Here is a 6,000-nt window from a genome sequence, read left to right on the forward strand (position 1 = left end):
GCAACAAGCTGATTTAGCACTCTTGGACGTAGCGGTCACCCTTATCCTGCTATTTCAGCAAGACTTAGCGATATTCTAGACATTACTTCACGACATCTGGCCTAAGTTCCTGTTTTTGCCTGGAAAACCCCATACAATCTGTCTGGCTTAGCTCATGTGGTTAAATTGAGCAATTGATTATAAACTAGCTGAGTATATAGATATATATATTTGTCTTTATGTAAGTATATATGATTTAAAGGAGTATACATGCAAGTGAGATCTATATGATATATATATTTCTATCACAAGCCCCCCTTAGATATCACTTGCCCTAATCCTAGCCTCCTGTCCCAAAGTGCTGCAACTCTTTTGTGCTGCAACTCTTTTGTGCTGCCGGTGAACTGACGCAAGCCTAACGCCTGCGCCCCACTCCGTACAGACTTTTCGCAAATGGGCGGTCAGGAGATCTGTCCCTAACGGGGGTTCGTTGCAATCAGTCTCTTAGTCAACAGCATGTGTAGTGAGCGATGTGTAGTCTTTATCAGGTAGGTCATCTATTCGGTCAGGCAGGGCATCCACAACATCATTCTGGCTTGAGTGTCATCTTCTGGTAGGGGAGCTTTCTTGCAATGCGATGAGTGGATCCAAGTGGGTTTTTTCTCCAGTTTCACAGAGGTTGGTGTCATCAGCAGCACTTGAACAGGACCATCAAATCTGGGATCGAGTGGTGTTCTCCTTACAAACTTTTTTCACCAACTCCCAGTCTCCTGGCTTCTAGGAGTGCATACCGGACACTGAATCTGGATCTGGCAATGAAGAAAAAAACTCGAGAATGGATATTAGCAAGTTTCTTGGTGAGTTCAATTACATAAGCAGACAAAGTATCATATTGCATAATCAGCAGCTGAGGGAAAGGATACCCCTAACCTGGGACTAGACCCAAACAAAATTTCATATGGTGACAGCTTTTCTGGGCCTCTGGGAGTGTGCCTAACACTGAGCAGTGTGATTGAGAGTGTGTAGGCCTAAGTCTGACCCTACTGCTAACCAGATCTCTCGTGTGAGATTTGCTGTGAATGCGGGTCCCTGGTCACTCTCTATCACTTCTGGGACCCCATAGCTGCACATCTCGTCTCTGAGAGTAGCTTCTTTGCAGTAGTCTTTACTGACTGGTTCCTCACTGGGAAAACTTCTGGCCATCCTGAGAACACGTCCAGGACCACAAGGGCATATTCGAATCCTCCACTTGGTGGCATTTGGATGTGGTCTATCTGGACCCTCTGGAAGGGGTACAGTGGTCTGGCAAGACGATGTGTGGGAACTTTCTCCATTCTTCCAGGGTTGCATTTGCCGCAGGTCAGACAGGTGCTAGTGAACTTGGCTGTTAGGGTGGAGATCCCTGGAGCGAACCAGTAAGCACCAATCAGATCATTCATCTGTGTCTTTAATCTGTGTGTGGGCCCATGTGCCCACTGGACCACCATAGGGTACATGCTTCGGGGTAAACAGGGTTTGTCGTCCATTGAGTATACCCTTCCCACTTCATGTGTTGCTCCCTTCCGCATCCAGCATTCCTTCTTGTCCTTTGGGGCTTGCTCTTTGCAGCTTTTGAGCAGATCCCAGGACGTCATCTGGTCAGGTTTTTTGTCTTCAGTCGTCATGTAGTAGCCGTCCGGCTCTACGACCTCTCCCACTTTTCCATATTGTCTTCCTTTGACTGCTTCTTTGGCTGCCATATCCGCCATGTTATTACCCCGTGCCTCTACTATGTTTAGTTTTCCATGCGCTTTGACTTTTTGTACTGCCACCACTTTTGGAAGTTGAAGTGCGTTCAGCAGGTCCTTAATGGCTCCATGATGCTTCACGGTTGTTCCTCTTGCTGTGATGAAGTTTCAGATGGACCCAAAGTCATGTGCTATGCCAATGCGAGCACCTCGAATCGGTATACATTTTCGCAGTCTTGTCTTCTGCCATCTGGTAGGCCTTCGTCAGCGGTATCAGTTCTGGTTCCTGGGCTGACAGACTAGGCAGCAGACTTCTGGACCACAGGATCTCTTGATTGCTGGTCACTGCACATCCTGTGTGGAATCTTCCTTCGTCATCTGCAAATCCGGAGCCATACACGTGGAGGATCAACTCTGGTTTGGTCAGTGGCTCTTCTGCCACCTTTGGTAGTCCTGCTGTTTCCTGTTGCATGATGCTGAAGCAATCATGGTCGTCCGTCAGGAGCAAATCCAGATCCCTGCAGAAGGTATCATGCTGATTTTGATCAGAATTTTTATCTGAGGGTCCATATCTGTATCCCCCCTTGGGAGTGGGAGTAGAGTGGACGGGTTGAGGACTGTGCATCTGGAGATGGTGACATTGTCGGGCAGGAGTAGAGAGCATTGAAGGCGAAGATGCCTGGCGGTGGAGAGATGTTTTGGCTGGGTTTGGTTGAGGATTGCTGAGATGTTATGCGGAGCCAGGATTTCCAATGGTTTTTCCAATGATGTCAGCAGTCCTGTCCAGGAGGGCGTGTGCTGCAACTGCTGCTCTCATGCGGGAAGAGGCTCCCCTTGCAACTGGATCCAGGCGAGCTGAAAAGTAGTCCAAAAGTCTCTGCTTTCCCCCCTGAAGCTGCGTCAGTAGCAAGGCCTTCTTTTCTCATCAAGGAGAGACGGAATGGCTTCTCATAGTCAGGTAGGCCTAGTGCTGGCGCTGAGACTACAGAGCCTTTTAACTTCTTGAACGAGCAGAAGGCTGCATCTGTCAGGAGGAACGGGGTCACGCTGACGTATTCACACAGAGGCTGCATTAGGACTGAAGCATCAGGGATCCAGGCTCTGCAATACGAAACTAGACCAAGGAAGGCCTGTAGCAACTTTGGAGTTGTTGGAGGAACCATCTTCTCCACTGTGGTCTTCCGGTTATCTGTCAGGCGTGAGCAATACAGTGTCTCTGGAACGTAACTTGCTTCAGACACCACTGGACTTTGTTCTTTGAGACTTTGCAATGCTGCTCCGCCAGGTAGAGTAGGAGATACGAGAAATGGGCCAAAGCCAATGGCACAAAGGAGTAGATCGTCCACGTATTGTAGCAGGGTTACTTCTGCATGTTCTGTGACCCAGTTGGTGAGGACTGTGGACATTGCTTTGGTGAACTGTGAAGGGCTGTTCTGGGCCCACTGTGGCATCACTGTCCATGTGTGGTGTCCCCCCGGTGCATTAAGGCAAACAGGAACTGGTCTTTCGGATGAAGGGGAACACTGGAGAAAGCATTAGCCAGGTCGGTCACTGTGAACACTTTTGCTGTGGCAGGCACATTCGAGCAGAGTGGGCGGATTCGGCATAATTGCAGTTTCAAACACCGTGGCGTCATTCACAGCTCTCAGGTCATTTACAGTCTTTTTCTTGACCGGGAAAAGCGGGGTATTGCAAGGCGATGTGCAAGGAACAATGATTCCTATTTCCAGGTAGACCTTCAGTTGGTCAGAGGCAGCTTGACTCTAGACCTTACGAGGGTACAGGGTACCTGGCTTGAGTGACACCCGTACTGGGGCAACTTGAGGTTTTCCCACGTCCTGGGGTCCCTTAGACCATAGACTTTCTGGTGCTACGTCCAGTACCTCCTTGGGTAGGCCTCATCGGCTGTTTAAGGTTCTTGTAAGGCCGCCAGCATGATTCTTCTTGGGTCAGGGATGAAGAAATTGTCACGGTCCCATCTTCCTGGAACAATGTGGTTGCCATCAGCTTCTGCAGTAGGTTCGCTCCCAGCAGGTTGAGTGGAAGGTCCTTGACACCACAAACTGGGACAGGATAGAGTGTCCTGGCTGAGTGCACACGCTCAGAGGCTTTGTAAGCTGAGAATGTCTGACTTGACCATCAATGCCCATGCGAGACACAGAGGATTCTGATAGGCAGGTGGGATCAGTGAGTTCCATAGGTCTCATCACACTTCTGGCTGCACCAGTGTGCAGAAGAAAAGATCTGACAACGCCATCCACTTTAAGGGTAATTTGAGGTATTGGTCTTGCAGATGAAGTTTTACATGTCAGGAGCGTAGTGTCTTGCGGACCTGGCTTGCTTGCCCCTGTCCTTTGGACAGGGTACTTCACTGCTTTCTGCACTTCTTCCTTGACCTGTTTCTCTGGACCAACTCTTGGGTTGCATGGGTCCAGTCTCTTCGGGGGTGTGGGTGCTTTGCACTGGTTCTGGAAATGGCCAAACTTGCCACAGATGTAACACTTGACACTTCTTCTGTCTTCGTAGGGTGGTTGCGCTTCCAGGTTAGTGGTCACCATGAGAGGGGCCGTCCTATGCACTCCTGGTTGGGACTCGGTCCCTTTGGCTACTGTGGACAATGGCATGATGGACACTGTAGCGGCAGCGGGGTCCGGCCTGATTGAAGCTGCGGTAGTAAGATGGGGCCTGCAGGTGCATCAGTGGCGAGGCCCGGTGGTGCCATGAGACCGGCGGCTGCACCCAACCCAAGGTCTTGGGGCATTACAGGGGCCGCGGCTGCATCTGCCATCACTTCTTCCCCCTGTTCTGACATAGCTTCTCCCCTTTGCTAACCTTATTGAGGTCGGTGTCTCCTCTCCGGAGTCTGCAGCGGTTCTTCCGGTGTGTCGCTCAGCACTTTGCAGCGTCTTCACCTCTGGCGTTCTCAGCAGCACGGCACCCATTTCCTTCTTCGCGCTCTTTGTGGCACTATAATGGCGTCAGTTTTGGCAACAATTGGCAATAAACAGTATCCTAGGCGCATATAAACCATTTTTCTGGGTCAGTCCACTGCCATTGACCTGTTCTCGGGCCTAGCCACTAAGTGGTTTCCTGATTGGCTGTCTCAGTCCATGCACAAAGGCCTGTGCCAACATTTGCCTGTGTATCTGGTCATGAATGGTGAAGCCCAAGTCTTGGAATACTTGCATTACTCTGCCATGAAACTTCTTTACAGACTGTCTTGTCTTGGCTCATGTCATGTAAGCTGAGGGCTTGTCCTGCCAATCTGCCTTTGGCCCACTCTCTGAGCTGTTCAATTAGCTGTGGCCCGGACTCCCAAGCGTGTACATCTAATTCTGCTGGAAGTTTGAATTGTTCCTTCATGATTGGCCAGAGTGCATCACCTGCTTCTATTTCCATTCATGGTCCATGGAGTATATAGATACAGTGGGGCAAAAAAGTACTTAGTCAGTCAGCAATAGTGCAAGTTCCACCACTTAAAAAGATGAGAGGCGTCTGTAATTTACATCATAGGTAGCCCTCAACTATGGGAGACAAACTGAGAAAAAAAATCCAGAAAATCACATTGTCTGTTTTTTTATCATTTTATTTGCATATTATGGTGGAAAATAAGTATTTGGTCAGAAACAAACAATCAAGATTTCTGGCTCTCACAGACCTGTAACTTCTTTAAGAGTCTCCTCTTTCCTCCACTCATTACCTGTAGTAATGGCACCTGTTTAAACTTGTTATCAGTATAAAAAGACACCTGTGCACACCCTCAAACAGTCTGACTCCAAACTCCACTATGGTGAAGACCAAAGAGCTGTCAAAGGACACCAGAAACAAAATTGTAGCCCTGCACCAGGCTGGGAAGACTGAATCTGCAATAGCCAACCAGCTTGGAGTGAAGAAATCAACAGTGGGAGCAATAATTAGAAAATTGAAGACATTCAAGACCACTGATAATCTCCCTCGATCTGGGGCTCCACGCAAAATCCCACCCCGTGGGGTCAGAATGATCACAAGAACGGTGAGCAAAAATCCCAGAACCACGCGGGGGGACCTAGTGAATGAACTGCAGAGAGCTGGGACCAATGTAACAAGGCCTACCATAAGTAACACACTACGCCACCATGGACTCAGATCCTGCAGTGCCAGACGTGTCCCACTGCTTAAGCCAGTACATGTCCGGGCCCGTCTGAAGTTTGCTAGAGAGCATTTGGATGATCCAGAGGAGTTTTGGGAGAATGTCCTATGGTCTGATGAAACCAAACTGGAACTGTTTGGTAGAAACACAACTTGTCGTGTTTGG

Source organism: Ranitomeya variabilis, chromosome 2, assembly GCF_051348905.1.
Source record: "Ranitomeya variabilis isolate aRanVar5 chromosome 2, aRanVar5.hap1, whole genome shotgun sequence".
Classification (NCBI taxonomy): Eukaryota; Metazoa; Chordata; class Amphibia; order Anura; family Dendrobatidae; genus Ranitomeya; species Ranitomeya variabilis.